This window comes from Vombatus ursinus, unplaced genomic scaffold, assembly GCF_900497805.2.
Source record: "Vombatus ursinus unplaced genomic scaffold, bare-nosed wombat genome assembly UNPS02014810.1, whole genome shotgun sequence".
NCBI classification, from domain to species: Eukaryota; Metazoa; Chordata; class Mammalia; order Diprotodontia; family Vombatidae; genus Vombatus; species Vombatus ursinus.
The window spans coordinates 33,689,878-33,708,263 of record NW_020954588.1 but is presented as its reverse complement, the minus strand read 5'-3'; positions in this window follow the sequence as shown (position 1 = coordinate 33,708,263).

Sequence of the window (18,386 nt, the reverse complement as noted above, 5' to 3'; positions counted from 1 at the left end):
AGACACATCTTACACCCTATACCAAGATAAAATCAAAATGGGTACATGATTTAGACATAAAAATAGATCCTATAAGTAAACTAGGAGAACAAGGAATAATTTACCTATCAGATCTGTGGAGAAGGGAAGAATTTATGGCCAGACAATTGATAGAGAACATTATGAAGTGCAAAATGGATGACTTTGATTACATTAAATTGAAATGCTTTGCACAGACAAAGCCAATGCAACCAAGATTAGAAGGGAAGCAGAAAGCTGGGAAACAACTTTTACAACCAGTGTCTCTGATAAAGGACTTATATTTAAAATATATAGAAAACTGAGTCAAATTTATAAAAATACAAGTCATTCCCCAGTTGATAAATGGCCAAAGGATATGAATAGTCTGTTTTCAGAGGAAGAAATTAAAGACATTTGTAATCCTATAAAAATGTTCAAAATAACTATTGATTAGAGAAATGCAAATCAAAATGACTCTGAGGTACCACATCACACCTATCAGATTGGCTAACAAGACAATGATAAATATTGGAGAAGATGTGGGAAAATTGTAATACTAATGCATTGTTGGTGGAGGTGTCAACTGATCCAGCCATTCTTGAGAGTAATTTGGAACTATGACCAAAGGGCTATAAAACTTCACATACCCTTTGACTCAGCACTACCACTTCTAAATCTGCATCCTAAAGAGATTATAAAAATGAGAAAAGGGCCCACATGTACAAAAATATTTAGAGCAGCTCTTTTTGTGGTGGCCAAGAGTTGGAAATTGAGGGGATGCCCTTTAATTAAAGAATGGCTGAACAAGCTGTGGTATGTAAATGTAATGGAATACTATTGTGCTATAAGTAATTATGAGCAGGCAGACTTCAGAAAAAAACCTGGAAAGACTTATATGAAGCAATGCTGAGTGAAGTGAGTAAAACCAGGAGAACATTATACACAGTAACAGCCACACTGTGTGATGACTGACTTTGATAGACTTAGCTCTTCTCAGCAATGCAAGGATCTAAGACAACTCCAAAGGTTCATGATGGTAAAAGCTATTCACATACAGAGAAAGAACTATGGAATCTGAATCCAGATGGAAGCATACTATTTGCTGTCCTTTTCTTTTGTTGTTTTGTTTTGATTCTTCTTTCTTGTGGTTCCTCCAATTGGTTCTAATTCTTCTTTACATCATGACTAATGTGAAAATATACTTAATATGACTATGTAAGTAAAGTCTATATCAGATTGAATGCCTTCTTGGGTGAGGGAAGGACAGCAAGGAGTGAAAATTTAAAAGTCAAAATCTTATAAGGTGAATGTTGAAAACTAAAAATTCATAAATAAATTGTTTAATTAAAAAAGGAAAAAAAAATCCATCATGAAAATAAGCAAGCTGAGGAATGTGGAGGTTAGGGAACATTGGAGAGTGTATAAAAATGTATGTTGAAATCCCCTAGTCATAGTCTAAGATTTGGAGAGAAGATAAAGACTGAGAGCTAGACATTGAACTCATTGAGAAATAAAGAAATAAGTCCTAGGAGTTGGTGATAATAGTTACCAGAATTCTGATTTAGTGTTAGACATGGATTGACAGAGCATCAGAGGAAGATAAGTTGAAAGGTGGAGCCAAGATGGTGGAGTAAACGCAGTGACATGCTTGATCTCTCACCCAAACCCCTCCAAATACCTGTAAAAAATGACTCTAAACAAATTCTAAAGCAGCAGAACCCACAAAAAGACAGAGTTAAATAAATTTCCAGGCCAAAACAACCTGGATAGTTGATCAGAAAGGTATATTGTGCCAGGCAGGGAGAGGAATGCAGTTTGACTTGGTCCCACAGGCAAAATAGGCCTCAGCCTGAAGCAGGCCTCAGAGGACTGAATCATGGACAACTGTGGCAGTTTCCAGACTCCTCAACCCATGCATGACAAAGACAACTTAGAAGGTCAGTAGGAAAAGTCTGTGACTGTAGTGAAAGAGAAGCTCAGTCCTAGGCCTAGTCCGCACGCTTGGTCCCTGGGCATCGGCTGCTTCCAGAGGTTCTAGCACACAGATTGAGAAGGAATCAAGTGGCTGGTCAGAGGGGGATTTCAGGGATCTTTTTACTGGTGCTGAGGCAGAATTCTCTTTTTTTGCCCATTCTTGGATCTGGGTCACAGTTCTGGGTGGTGGTCCTGGAGAGAGGAGGAGTGTTGGCTTGGTGGGGCTTGTAGTGGTGGTGGAGAGGAAATCCTCTTCACAGTTCCAAGGCAGAAAAGAGTGCTTGTGGTCACTCATAGACCAGAGCACAGGACAGGAAAAGAGTAAACACCTTGCCACTTATCATACCACCTTGGAAGAACTGAAAATTTTACAGGTCCCTAGAAGTATCTCTGAAAACAGCTGCACAAAACCCCCAAAGTTTGGGACAGCACATTTTCCACACTGGAAGCAGACCTCTAACTTAACAAAGAGTTCATAACTCAAGTAATTGGCTGGGATCATGAGCAAACCTCACAAAAAGTCAGACCATAGACTCTTTCTTTGGTGACAAAGAAGATCAAAACATACAACCAGAAGAAGACAACAAAGTCAAAGTTCCTACATCCAAAGCCTCCAAGAAAAATATGAATCAGTCCCAGGCCATGGAATATCTCAAAAAGGATTTTGAGAAGGGAGTAAGAGAAGTAGAAGAAAAACTGGGAAGAAAAATGAAAGTGATGCAAGAAAATCATGAAAAACAAGTCAACAGTTTGCTAAAGGAGCCCCGCCACAAAAAAAAAAAAAAAACTGAAGAAAATAATACTTAAAAAATAGCCTAACCCAAATGGCAAAAGAGGTCCAAAAAGCCATCGAGGAGAAGAATGCCTTAAAAATCAAAATTGGCCAAATGGAAAAGGAAGTCCAAAAGCTTACTGAAGACAATACTTCCTTAAAAATTAGAATGGAGCAATGGGAAGCTAGTGACTTTATGAGAAATCAAGACACTGTAACACAAAACCAAAAGAAAGGAAGATAAGCTACTGAGTGATCGCATAGTGGTAAATCTTGAAAGTGGCAATGTGGAACGATAAATATTCCAACTCCTCCACAATGACCAGTAAGTTGAGTGTATGGGTAAAAATGCAATCAGTTCTTGAAATGGTGACCAGGGAGGCTATGGCATTAAGAGGTAGACAGATCACAGTAAGAAACAAAGGATGAAAAGAATGGCATAGGAAAAGGTGTATGATGAAAGCTAGTTTGTTACCCATGGAACAGGCATTCCACAGAGGACAGGGAAGGGGTGGGTGATTTTCTAGTGTAATTATAATGGAGTTAGATTAATAAATGCCCAACCTCCTCTTCTCAGGCTTTCTTGGGTTCCTTCAAGTTCCAGCTAAAAATCCTCCTTCTATAGGAAGCCTTAATTCTAGTGCTTCTCTCTACAAATTATTTCCTATTTAGTTTGTATATTGCTTGTCTGTAAATATGTTTGCTTGTCTCCTCCATTAGGTTGTGATCTCCTTGAAGGAAGTAGACTCCTAATAATTGCTAATTGACTGACATTGATTGAAAGAGTTTGCAATAAGGAAGCAGTCAGTCAGTGGAGAAACAAGAACCTACAATCTGGCAGCCTGTAGTTCACAATCACTAGGATGTGTGTTTGTGTGTGGGGGTGTCAAGGATGTAATGGAAGTGGGATGGAAATATGTCACTTAAAGAGGAATGAGTTCAGATGGTTATTATGGCCAATAGAGGTTTAATCTGTGGTTGGAGTTGTCCCAGGATGTCAGGCAAGTGTGCTTATCTAGAAGGAAGTAGGAGTTAGTGTGCCCAGGTGGGAGCAAAGCAATTGTTGTGGAGTATGGATTAGAAGACCTAGAGGAGTTCCAATCTTCAGCAGTTAAAATCCTCACACTAATGATATCACGGTCTTCCCTCCCCACCAAGTAGTTAATTTCTGAAAGGAAGTAGGGAATATTAGTTTCGTTGTCTACAAAGCTTCCATCACTACTGGTTCTGTTGCCATTTGTAGGAATAATCCTTGCTTAGCTCTCAGAAAACAGTAGCACTGAAAAGTACATTCCAACCCTGATCTCCAAATCTATTTATGATAAATGTCCTTTCAATTCACAGGGCTCTGGAGTCAGGCCATGGTTGGACTGGTAAAACTAAGTCATGTTATCTTAAAATGTAGCCCCAGCTCTTTGACAACTTTTGGAGCAGCTGGTTCTATTGGATGGTATGACCACGAGTTCAGTGATTTCTCCTGTATTAACCCTTCCAGTCTAACCCCTGACTTTGATATGTCAACTTCTAAGACTCTACCATTGGCATTTCTTAAGGTACATTTTGTTGTAAGAGTAACATAATTTTTTTTCTACCTTGCCTTTCCCCTGCTTACCTCATCATCCCTTCATGACATCAGTCAATGACTTTGAGACAGTGTAAACCTCAGCCAGCATCACTGGCTCTCTGTTATTGGCTCACAAATGTCAAACTGGAAGATACATTTTTTTTTTAGGCAATTGGGGTTAAGTGACTTGCCCAGGGTCACACAGCTAGTAAGTGTTGTGGTCTGAGGCCAGATTTGAACTCATTTCCTCCTGACTTCAGGGCCAGTGTTGTATCCACTGAACCATCTAGTTGCCCCCTGGAAGATAATTTTAAGCCTACCTAGTCCACACTAATTTTATTGTTAAGGAACATGAGAATCGTGTTAGTTTTAAATGATTTATTCAAGTCACATAGGTAGTAAATGTCAGATCTAGGATTTGAACTCAAGTCCTTAGAATCCAATCCTAGCATCCTTTACTTTTCATTTTTGTATTTTTTATTAACTTATTTATTTTTATTTTTCAACATTCATTTCCACAAGATTTTCAGCTCCAAATCTTCTCCCCATCTCGTCCCTCCCACCACTCCAAGATGGCATGCATTCTGAATACCCCTTCCCCTAATCTGTCTTCCCTTCTATCTCTCCCCTCCTTCTCTTATCCCCTTCCCGTTCAATTTTCCTGTAGGACAGGATAGATTTCTATATCCCATTTCCTGTATATCTTATTTCCCAGTTGCATGTGAAAACAATTTTTCTTATTGTTTCTTGTTAAAACTTTGGGTTCCAAATTTTCTCCCTGCCTCCCCCCCCCCCCCCCCCCACCTTCATTGAGAAGGCAAGGAACTTGATACAGGTTATACATGTGTAGTCATGCAAAACACTTCCATAGTAGTCATGTTGTGAAAAACTAAGTACATTTCCCTTCATCCTATTCTACCCCCATTTATTCTATTCTCTCTTTTGACCCTGTCCCTTCTTAGAAATGTTTGCTTCTGATTACCCCCTCCCCCAATCTGTCCTCCCATCTATCATCCCCTTACTCTCTTGTCCCCTTCCCCCCTTATTTTCCTGTAGGGTAAGATAAATTTCTATACCCAATTGAGTGTATATGTCATTCCCTCCTTAAGCCAAATCCTATGAGAATAAGATTCACTCATTCCGTTCCCCCCTTCGCTTGTTTCCCCTCCAGTGTAAAAGCCCTTTCTTGTCTATTTTATGTGAAATAATTTACCCCATTCTATCTCTTCCTTTCACCTTCTCCCAGTATAATCCTCTCTCACCCCCTAATTTTATTCTCCAGATGTCACCCCTTCATCTTCAATGCACCCTGAGCCCTCTATATATCTATCTATCTATCTGTCTGTCTGTCTTTCTATATCTATCTGTCTGTCTGTCTATCTATATCTCTCTATCTATATCTATCTATCTATATCTATCTGTCTATCTGTATCTATCTATATATATACTTATCTATTTATCTATCTATCTATCTATCTATCTATCTATCTATCTATCTATATATATATACGTACACATAATTTTTTCCCTTTCACTACCCTAATACTGACAAAGGTCTCATGAGATACAAATATCATCTTTCCATGCAGGAATGTAAACAGTTCAACCTTAATAAGTCTCTTATGGTTTCTCTTTTCTGTTTACCTCTTCATGTTTCACTTGAGCCTTGTATTTGAAAGTCAGATTTTCTATTCAGCTCTGGTCTTTTCATCAAGAATGTTTTAAAGTCCTCTATTTCACTGAATGTCCATATTTTCCTCTGAAGGATTATACTCAGTTTTCCTGGGTAGGTGATTCTTTGTTGTAATTCTATCTCCTTTGCCATCTGGAATATTATATTCCAAGCCCTCCAGTCCTTTAATGTAGAATCTGCTAAATCTTATGTTATCTTGATTGCATTTCCCCAGTACTTGAATTGTTTCTTTCCAGATGCTTGCAATATTTTCTCCTTGCCCTGGGAGCTCTGGAATTAGGCTAAAATATTCCTAGGAATTTTCCTTTGGGGATCTCTTTCAAGAGGTGATCAGTGGATTCTTTCAATTTCTATTTTGCCCTCTGGTTCTAAAATATCAGGGCAGTTTTCCTTGATAATTTCTTGAAAAATGATGTCTAGGCTCTTCTTTTGATCATGACTTTCAAATAGTCCAATAATTTTTAAATTCTCTTTCCTGGATCTATTTTTCAGGTCAGTTGTTTTTCCAATGAGATATTTCACATTGTTTTCTACTTTTTCATTCTTTTGGATTTGTTGACAGTGTCTTGATTTCTCATAAAGTCACTAGCTTCCAATTGCTCCATTTTAATTTTTTAAGGAAGTATTTTCATCATTGAGCTTTTGGACTTCCTTTTCATTTGGCAAATTTTGCTTTTTAAGACATTCTTGTCCTCATTGGCTTTTTGGACCTCTTTTGCCATTTGGGTTAGGCTATTTTTTAAGGTGTTGTTTTCTTCAATTTTTTGGGGTCTCCTTTAGCAAACTGTTGACTTATTTTTCATTATTTTCTTGCATCAGTCTCATTTATCTTCCCAGTTTTTCTTCTACTTCTCTTATTTGCTTCTCAAAATACTTTTTGAGCTCTTCTGTGGCCTGGGACCAATTTATATTTTTCTTGGAGGCTTTGGATGTAGGAGCATTGACTTTGTTGTCTTCTTCTGATTGTATGTTTTGATCTTCTTTGTCACCAAAGAAAGATTCTATGGTCTGACTTTTTTGCGAGGTTTACTCATGATCCCAGCCAATTATTTGAGTTATAAGCCTCTTAAGGTAGAGGTCTGCTTCCAGTGTGGAGAATGTGCTGTCCCAAGCTTTGGGGGTTTTGTGTAGCTGTTTTCAGAGATACTTCTAGGGACCTGTAAAATTTTCAGTTCTTCCAAGGTGGTATGATAAGGGGTGAAGTGTTTACTCCTTTCCTGTCCTGTGCTCTGGTCTATGAGTGACCACAAGTACTCTTTTCTGCCTTGGAACTGTGAAGAGGATTTCCTCTGCACCACACTGTAAGTTCCACCAAGCCAGCACTCCTCCTTGCCCCAGAACTACCACTCAGAACTGTGACCCAGATCCAAGCATAGGCAAAGCAAGAGATTCCTGCCTCAGCACCAGTAAAGAGATCCCTGCAATCCCCCTCTGATCAGTCACTTGACTCCCCCTTAGTCTGGGAGCTGGAAGCTCTGGAAGGAGCCACCGCCCAAGGGCCAAGCACAGGGACTGGGCCTGGGACCAAACTTCTCTCTCACCACAGTCACAGACTTTTCCTACTGACCTTCTAAGCTGTCTTTGGCATTAATGGGTTGAAAAGTCTGGAAACTGCTATAGCTGCCCATGATTCAGTCCTCTGAGGCCTGTTCCAGGTTTGCTGAGGCCTGTCTTGCCCACATGCCCATGCTGCACTGCGCTCCTCTCGCAGCCCGGCATAATATACCTTTCTGATCTAGTATCCAGGATGTCTTGGGCTGGAAATTTGTTTCACTCTGTCTTTTGTGGGTTCAGCTCCACTTTAGTATTCATAAGCTACTTAAAATGTAGTCATAGCACTTGTATTTCTGTGTTTCAGTTTCTGCGATCAAGTTGTCTTTAATTAGTCAATTATTCAGGGGAAAAAAGGACATGCAAAATTCAAGAGAGTTTTCTAGGTGCTAGGAGGGATATCTAGAAACTCAAGATACCTTAGAGGTGTATAATTTCTTTGAGAGGTATTCTATTGTTGTTGTTTTTGTTTTCTTTCATTTTTAAAGAGGACTATGAGATTAGGAAGGTTATGACATGACTTACAAGTGAATTGGATTTAAGTGAAGGAGGGCTGTGCAAGCCTTACTTTCTCTTCTTGAGCAATCTGGGTTTAGTGGCAAAACATAAATCAAGAAGACTGGAGATCCCCTGATGCAATGGGAGACCTTAGTCTTTTTAAGCTAAGGTCTTTCCTAGCTCTCGGTTTGACTGAGGCAATACACGTTCAATAATTAAGTTAGGTAAGAAATGAAACCGAGAGGAAGAAAGTTAAATCACAACATAAAAGTTAGAACATAATAGCTAGCATTTGTAGAGTGTTTTATGTTTTGCAGACTCATTTGCATATGTTACTTTATTGATTTTCACAAGAACCTTATGAAGTAGGTGCCATCATTATCCCCACTTTACCTATAAGGAAATAGCCTGAGAGAGATTAAGTCATTTGGCTGCACTCACAGAGCTCATTAATGTCTGAGGCAGGATGTAAAGTCAAGCTTTCCTGATTTAAAATCTAGCACTATCCACAGAGACACCTAGCTGCCCCACAAGGGAACTTGTATTAATAATTATGATAATAATAATAAAAGCATTTATGTATGCATTAAAGTTTTCAAAGCAGTTTACAAACATTATCTTATTTGATCCTCACAACAACCTTGGGATTTAGGTATTATTATTATTATTAACCCATTTTATAAATGAAGAAACTAAGGAAGATGTGTTAAACAACTTGCCCAAGGTCATACAAGCTAGTGGTCGTCTAAGCTAGATTTGAACTCAGGTCTTTCTGACTCCAGGTACAGTATTGCATTGATTGTTCAACCCAGCAGCCTAAAGGGAAGATGGTACTAATCCTGATACTCTGCCTACATTCTGGTTCTGCCCAAAAATGCCACATGTGTTTTTAAATGGAAAAATTTTCCCTTTGGAGACCAAAGTTATGGAACAGACAGATGTGCATAGCAAAATAGTCCATATCTACATGTCATAACAGCTGCTAAGAAAGTGACCAATCTCATCAATTCATCAGCTGGTTTAGCTACATGATTGAAAACATCTGGCATGACTTATTTTTTACAGAAGCACCTGATGCAGTTAAAAAAAATAGGAAAATATTGTAGCAGAAAGAACAAAGATTTGGAGGCAGAGAAACCTATGGGAACCTTCAGAAACACTCACTTTGCTTAGATAGATCTCAGTTCCCCATGTATTTCAAATTTTCATGTGATGCTCTTGAGAATCTCTTCTAGAGTTAAATCTTTAATCAACAACTTAGTTATTTTTATCTTCTGCAGAAATAGTTGTAGTTAAAAGGAGTAGGTGAGAATACTATTTAATACTGATATTCAAACACCCCCAAGCCAGAGGATTAATGTAGACAGGACTGTAAACTTAACAGTACTAGCAAAAGAAACTTCGTAAGGAATTTCCTCTCCAATAACCTCCATCCCCAAAATTATAATGACAATACAATATCCATTGTGTGATTATTGCATTTCCCCATTCACTAATAAATGAATCAATAAATAAAAGCAGCAGGAGTCAGAGCCTTGACCAGTATGAAGAAAGACCCAGAGTGCTAACGTGACAGTATAGGGAGAAGTGCTTCACATCTTTCCTGCCTGTCACCTTGTGAATCTCGAAGGATCATAGATTTGGACTTGAAAGGCACCTTAGAGATCTAATCCAATTCCCTCATTTTACAGATGAGGAAAATTAGTTCTAGGGAGGATAAATTACTTTTTCCAAGCTCATATGAAGTGCTAGTACTTGGATTTGAAGTTTGACACCAAATTCCATTCTTTTTCAACTATATCATGTTGCCTCTTGACAAAAGGTGTCCATATTTAATCCTTGCTTCCCTTTGCAACCCCCAAACTTGACACCCCTCTCCAAGTCAATCTTTCCCACCAATCTCCAAAGTAGCAAGGGACAGTACTTACTGGGGACAGACTATCCCCTCTCATCATTACCACACCCATCTTGGATTACCGTTTTCATCACTGGGCCTCATCTCACAGCTGAATTTTCCCAGTTTTATATAATTATGGCACTGACAATAATGTATCATAAGTTCACTCCTATGTGCCTAGTAATGAGTGTAAAGTGATAAAGCTTTCAGAATCACTCCTAAGAGAGGGTTCCATAATTTATATAGCTCATTATCGGGAAGTTTTGGTGATATTAAAGTGACTGGGTTTTTGTTTTGTATTTTTCATCCCATTAATCTTAGTTATGCTTCCTTTTGCATTGCTAAATAATTTCTCTCCTTATTCTTTCTTCAAAAACAAACTGCTCTCAATTCTCCTGGAAGCCATTATATAAACGAGCTATGCATATTTATCTATGTTATTATACCCCCAATTCAGAATGTCATTTTCTGAAGTCTTTTCTAGACTGGAAATGAGATATGGTGTTTATGTTACTGATTCGCTTGGTTCAGAATCTTCTTCATGGGGATTATTTCTCCATGACTCAATGGAAATGTGTGTTTTCAAAATGAAAAGACTTTAACAAGTGTTGAAGTGAATTTAAGCAGGGAAAATACACACCCTTTCTCCATGCAAAGAATAAAATAAAATAAAGTACACCATGGCAACTAGTGAAATGTATAAGGATTTTGACCTGTGTCAATGTCAGTGAAACTGTAGCTCTCTCAAAGAATCTGAGCTCATATCTCTGCTTTGATACCTTGAGAGAGCAAACAGGTCACAATCTCTCTACATTTAATCAGTTGTATTGTCCCAGAGGTACATTACCTGTTCCCTAACCTTCTGGTAATGAGGCATATAGAAATTACCCTGACTAGTCTCTTAACCACAGCTGTGCTTTATCTCTCACTCCCTACTCGAGCTTTTTCTAGCTTGATATTCTCTGTCTGAGCATCTGTTTTGCTCATATAGAATCCCAGAACTCACTGTCTTCTCTGTCCTTTAACTCAGTGGTCACGATATGTCTGTGAAAAAAAATCTATTGATAGATTAGATAGGGACAAAGCTATAAGCATAGAGAGATGTGTAAATATAGGAATGGATATATTTATATATATCTATATTCATTGATAGATGATAGATATCAGGTAAACAAGATAACAGGTAAAGAAGTTGTTAAGTTTACAACTTTACCATTTATATGTATATACATACACATATTTAGGTAGATAGACTAAGAAGTAGATGGACAAACAAAGAGATGGACAGTCTGAGGGTCTATTTTCCTTGACACTGGAAGATACCAATGAGGAAACTTCCTTCATTAATGGAGATTAGACATTTATCTGTAGTGCATTGTCTCATACAGGGGTGCTTAAACTTTTCTGTACACTTTTGTTCATATTCTGGTGAAGTCTCTGGACACATACTCAAAATAATATTTTTAAATTCATAAAATATATAGGATTGTAAAGGAAACTAATAATAAATATAATTATTGAAATATTTAGAAAAAAACATACAAATTCAAGGAACCCCTGTTCAAGTCTTGTCTACGGACATAAGTGAAATGCTCATGTTCATATAAATATTTTTTTTTCAAAGGCAAGTCTTAAAGTTAGAACTTTTTTATTCCTCTATTTACTATACCATAAAATTTATTCCTAAGGGGTAGGGCCAAGATGGTGGAGTAAAAGCAGTGACTTGCTTTAGCTTTTCCCCAAACACTTCCAAATACCCATAAAAAATGACTCTAAGCAAATTCTAAAGAAGCAGAACCCACAAAAAGATAGAGTAAAACAAATTTCCAGCCCAAGACAGCCTGGATAACCATCCAGAAAGACCAGAAAGATCAGAAAGAAATATTGAGCCAGGCAGGGAGAGGAGTTCAGTTCAGCATGGGTGCGCAGGCAAGGCAGGCTTCAGCAAACCTGGAGTAGGCCTCAGAGGACTGAATGGTGGGCACCTGTGTACGTTTCCCTACTTCTCAACCCATGAACGCCAAAGACAACCTAGAAGGTCAAGTCAGTGGGAAAAGTCTGTGACTGTGGTGAGAGAGAAAAGAGTGGTCCCAGCCCCAGTCCCTGCACTTGGCCCTGGGACGACAGCTGCTTCCAGAGCTTCCAGCTCACAGACTAAGGGGGAATGGCATGGCTGATTAGAGGGGGATTGCAGAGATCTCTCTGCTGGTGCAGGATTGTCTTACCTTACCCATGCTTGGATCTAGGTCACACTTCTGGATGGCAGTCTTGGGGCGAGGAAGAGTGTTGGCTTGGTGGAACTTGTGGTGGTGATGGAAAGGAAATCCTCCTCATAGTTCCAAGGCAGAAAAGAGTGCTCATTGTCACTCATAGACCAGAGCACAGGACAGGAAAAGAGTAAACACCTTGCCCCTTATCATACCACCTTGGCAGAACTGAAAATTTACAGGTCCCTAGAAATATCTCTGAAAACAGCTTCGCAAAACCCCTGCAGCTTTGGATAGTACATTTTCCACACTGAAGCAGACCTTTACCTTAACAAAGAGTATATAACTCAAATAATTGACTGGGATCATGAATATACAAAGGTCCAAAAAAAATTAGACCATAGAATCTTTCTTTGGTGACAAAGAAGATCAAAACATACAACCAGAAGAAGACAACAACGTCAAAGCTCCTACATCCAAAGCCTCCAAGAAAAAATATGAATCAGTCCCAGGCCATGGAAGAGCCCAAAAAGGAGTTTGAGAAACAAGTAAGAGAAATAGAGGAAAAACTGGGAAGAGAAATGAGAGTGATGCAAGAAAATCATTAAAACAAGTCAACAGTTTGCTAAAGGAGACTCAAAAAATACTGAAGAAAATAACAGCTTAAAAATAGCCTAGCCCAAATGGCAAAAGAGGTCCAAAAAACCAATGAGGAGAAGAATGCCCTAAAAAGCAAAATTGGCCAAATGGAAAAGGAAGTCCAAAAGATTACTGAAGAAAATACTTCCTTCAAAATTAGAATTGAATAGGAAGCTAGTGACTTTATGAGAAATCAAGACACTGTAAAACAAATCCAAAAGAATGAAAAAATTAGAAAACAATGTGAAATATCTCATTGGAAAAACAACTGACCTGGAAAATAGATCCAGGAGAGAGAATTTAAAAATTATTGGACTATCTGAAAGCCATGATCAAAAAAAGAGACTAGACATCATCTTTCAAGAAATTATCAAGGAAAACTGCCCTGATATTTTAGAACCAGAGGGCAAAATAGAAATTAAAAGAATCCACTGATCACCTCCTGAAAAAAATCCACAAAGGAAAACTCCTAGGAATATTGTAGCCAAATTCCAGAGTTCCCAGGTCAAGGAGAAAATATAGCAAGCATCTAGAAAGAAACAATTCAAGTATTGTGGAAACACAATCAGGACAACACAAGATTTAGCAGCTTTTACATTAAGGGACTGGAGGGCATGGAATATAATATTCCAGAGGGCAAAGGAGATAAGATTACAACCAAGAATCACCCTGCAAAACTGAGTATAACCCTTCAGGGGAAAAACTGGTCAGTCAGTGAAATAGGGGACTTTCAAGCATTCCTGATGAAAAGACCAGAGCTGAATAGAAAATTTGACTTTCAAATACAAGACTCAAGTGGAACTGAAGAGGTAAATAGGACAGGGAAATCATAAGAGACTTATTAAGGTTGAACTGTTTACATTCCTGCAGGGAAAGATGATATTTGTAACTCATGAGACCTTTGTCAGTATTACGATAGTTGGAGGGAAAAATTATATGCATATAGATAGATAGATAGATAGATAGATAGATAGATAGATAGGTAGATAGATAGATAGATAGATGGCACAGGGTGAGTTGAAGATGAAGGGGCAATATCTGTAGAATAAAATTAAGGGGTGAGAGAGGATTATACTGGGAGAAGGAGAAAGGGAGAGATAGAATGGGGTAAATTATCTCACATAAAACAGACAAGAAAAGGCTTTTACAGTGGAGGGGAAATGGAGGAAGGTGAAAGGGAATGAGTAAATCTTATTCTTATAGGATTTGACTTAAGGAAGGAGTAACATACACACTCAATTGGGTATGGAAATCTATCTTACCTACAGGAAAATTGGGGGGAGGGGGACAAGAGAACAGGAGGATGATAGAGGGGACAGCAGATTGGGGGAGGGGTTAATCAGATGCAAACACTTCTGAGGAGGGACAGGGTCAAAAGAGAAAATAGAATAAATGGGGGGTGGAATAGGATGAAGGGAAATATACTTAGTTTTTCACAACATGACTACTATGGTATTGTTTTGCATGACTACACATGCACATCCTTTATCAAGTTGCTTGTCTTTTCAATGAGGGTGGGTGGGGAGGGAGGAAGGAAGAAAATTTGGAACCTGAAATTTTGAAAACACATGTTAAACATTGTTTTAACATGCAACTGGGAAATAAGAAATACAAGAAATGGGGTATAGAAATCTATCCAGCCCTAGAGGAACATAGAAGGGGAAGGGGATAAGAGGGGGGGAGATAGAAGGGATGGCAGATTAGGGGAAGGGGGATATATATATATATATATATATATATATACACACATATATATATGCCATCTTGGGGTAGGGGGAGCAATGAGATGGGGAGAAAATTTGGAACTCAAAATCTTGTGGAAGTGAATATTGAAAATTAAAAATAAATAAATTAATAAAAAAATTCTTCCTAATGTAGTAGAATAAAGGAATCTACGTGATTTCATTGGTATAGGTACTTCCAGATGAGGAAACTGAAACCAGTCTGTTTTAACACCTTCCTCTGTAACTTACAATCTTTTGTTAAATATATGAATGGCTTCCATGATCAAAAAAAAAGTACTGAAATGATTCTTGATTATACATTTTAAAATATAACTGCATTAGATGTAACTCTTTTGGAAATGTTAACATTTGCAAAGCCCTAACTGCAAAGAATGGCAATATACATTCATTTTTATTTTCCTTTGGCTAGATCATATTTGATTACTTAACATTATAGTACCGAAACAATCAATATCATACTGTGTTTAAAATTATCCCTTAGGATATACAAAATAGTCAGGTGGAGCAATTCTCCAGAGAACAGCACGAAACTAATAAGATCTGTTAATTGTCTGAAGTCTAGGAATGTACTGGGAAAAGAAACTGGAAAATCGGAATGGTTAGAATCCAAATTGGATATTGATCTAAACTGATATTCCCTATCCCAGAATGGGTAGAATCATTTTGCCTATATTTTTATTAGTTATTTTTTCAGAAAAAAATATGTTTAGTGCTTCCTAGTAGATTGAAATGTGGTCCCACTATACTATTAACTAGTTACTTGTTAACTTCATTTTGATTTATGTTATTCAAATATACCCAGGGTTCATCATGTCTTTAAAAAGTCAGGGTATGGAAAACAGTATAATTATACCTTTTCTGTTGCTAAATTTCTTTTTGACTGCTCTCAAACCTCCTATGTCTAAACTGTAGGAGATAACAGTTGTTTTAAAGTCCTATACAAGAAGTACTTGAATTGCTTCCCTTTCAATTTTTATCTCCTCCATAAATAAATAATAACGAACTAGTCAATATATTACATATTATCTAGACATTAATGTTTTTTTTTTAATCACATTACAGGAAGTTCATTGTTGGGAAAACCTCATCATCTCCCAAGATCTCATCAAACTTAATACTCTTTAATACTCCTCAATAAAACTCCTTAATACTCATCCCTACCCTCTCTCTTTCTGATTGGAGGGTAGAGCCCTCAACTCCAAAACCTCCATTTAAGGGGGAGCTCAGCTCAGACCACCTCATTTATCACATGGCTGCACTGTTCTGGTTATTTCTCTGACTTCTCCTCCATGCCCCAGAGTCAGGCATCTTTCCTGTGCTCCTTCCAACACTTCTGCCTTTGAACTTCCCTTTTGTATGTTATCTTTTCCCATTGGGTTGTAGAGGTTGCATTAGATGACCTCTAACATCTTTTCTCTCTCTAAGTCCAAGGATTTGAGGTTCTGGTCTAGTGTCATTCTATTCTGTCCCTTCAAACATATGTACCTTATTACTCTGGACAGCTTAGCTCAATTAAGGAATCATTTAGCAAATTATATGCAATAAATATTGCTTCTAGACCTAAGTATTACTTTAGGTACAAAGGGTATAAAACAGAAAAGTATATAGCTCCTGCCTTCTAGAATCTTGCATGCTACTTGGATGATATAGAATATACATATCCATGTAAATAAAAGGTAATTTAATGAGTGAAATAGCACTGACTTTTGGGGGAACAAGAGGGTTATTTCATGAAGGACGTAGTACCTTCCCACCTTGCTAAAATTGTAATGAAGACCAGTTAAGTTTATCCATCATGGCAAACTGATCTCTAACCTCTTTAAGCTGTATTTTAATCCATTAGTCAATCAAACCAGCAGATATAAAGACAACAAGGAAGACTGTTGTTCTTCAACCAAGAATCTTACATTCTTTTAAGGAGACAACACATCCAAATAAAAGTATATGCAAAATAATATTCAAAATATATACAAGATATAAGATAATGAGAGGAGGAATCACTAATACCAAATGGATCAGAGAAGGAATCGTGAAGAAAGGTAGCATGTGAGTGAAAGTTTGAAGGAAATTAGGAATTCTAAGAGGTTCAGATGCAGTAAGTCTACATTCTAGACACTGGGGAATAACTAGCATCCAAGCAAAGAGGGGAGAGTTAAAGGGTCTGTGTGAAAAGGATTTAAATGTCATCTACTCACAATAAGACTTGGCCACATGGCTAACTCATGTAAGTCTATTACACCTGCTAGAAAACAAACTATAGTATATGATCCGTTGACACCAACTTAAGAATATTCTATTTGTTGAAATCCTGTGGTCTAAGGGCAAGCTGCCAAAGGGTCCAATTAGGTTATTGTGTTAAGCAAGAGTAGAGGGAGGCTACATTGTGCTAGAGGGCTCTCTATCAAAGGGTATATACTATATGCTAACATATATATATATACTAATATACTAATATATATTAATATAATATGCACTAATAATAGTACTAAATAATAGTACTAATATGTACTAATATAATACTAATATATACTAATATACTAATACTAATGTATATATACTATATACTAATACTATATACAATACACTAATGTATATCAATGGAAACCATGCTCTGAGGGTCAAAAGTACCACTTGAAGGAAAGAAGTATTCTTTAACACTGTTGATGACTACCTTGTCCCCATTGCTTGTGGAGAATCTTCTGGTGCTATTACTTCCATGCCTATATCCAATTATTACCAATGAAAGTAACTTTGTAGTTCACCTGACATTCCCCTTCCAAAGTTGCCCCCCATACACACCCAAATATATGCTGTAGGGCATTATAGTCACCTCCACTGTGGGTCAAATGTTGTCAAGTCAATCATTTTCACAAATGCTTCATAGCATGGCTAAAAGCCATCTAAATTTCTGAATAGACAATACAAATGATGTGTTTGTATATATTTACCCAGACACAATATACTCTGATTTTGTATCTATTTACTTAAATTTATGAAAATACCCCCATGTTGGATGTTTGTCAAAGCTGCTCTTCTATGCTTCAAATAAATGGCACATAAGTACTGAAATGTAATAGATACCCCAAACAGAAACAGGGACACAACGCAGATGTGGAAATCTATTAAAGTTCCTTCTTTATTGAAAAATATACTTTGTGCTTAGATTTAGACATTATGTATTAAACAGAATATGTGTGTATGTATGTGAATGCATATGTTGTAGATTTTGGAACTACTTAAAAAAATAACCTATATAATGTTAAACATAACTGTAAGAAAATAACATCATGAGGGAAGAAACAATTGTGGAGAAGAAACCTACCTTCTTTATTACCACCACCAACTGCTGACCAGCTGCCACCAATAAGTAGATAAGCTCAAGATCCCTAACAATGTCTCAACCTCCCCACCTATACCACCAGCCTCAGTTGTATCATTCATGGAAGTAACTCATGCAGAAAAGGGGCCGGCCAGCTTCATCAAATTCCACCCATCTGCCGTCCATAGCGCAGGCAAGTCAGCCTAACTAGAGCAGCAAGGCAACCTGAGGGGGATACAGCAGGCAGCAGGTGCCAAGAAAGTCAACCCTCCACTTCCACCTTGACCGCCATCTCACCTCAGGTCCTGATGAAAACATCCCCAGATGAGCCCAAGAGGCTTAGAGTAGTTGTTTTTGCCCATTGCCTGCAGCCATCATCCTGGGTAGGTACAGCCTGCCGACTGGTCCTACAGATGGTCCAGCTGCCACTACAGAAGATCCAGAGGAAAATTCCCTTACCACCAAAGTTCTAGGCATTGTCATGTAGGTCACAGCAGAGGTTGATGTGATGTTCTCAGTGCAAATGA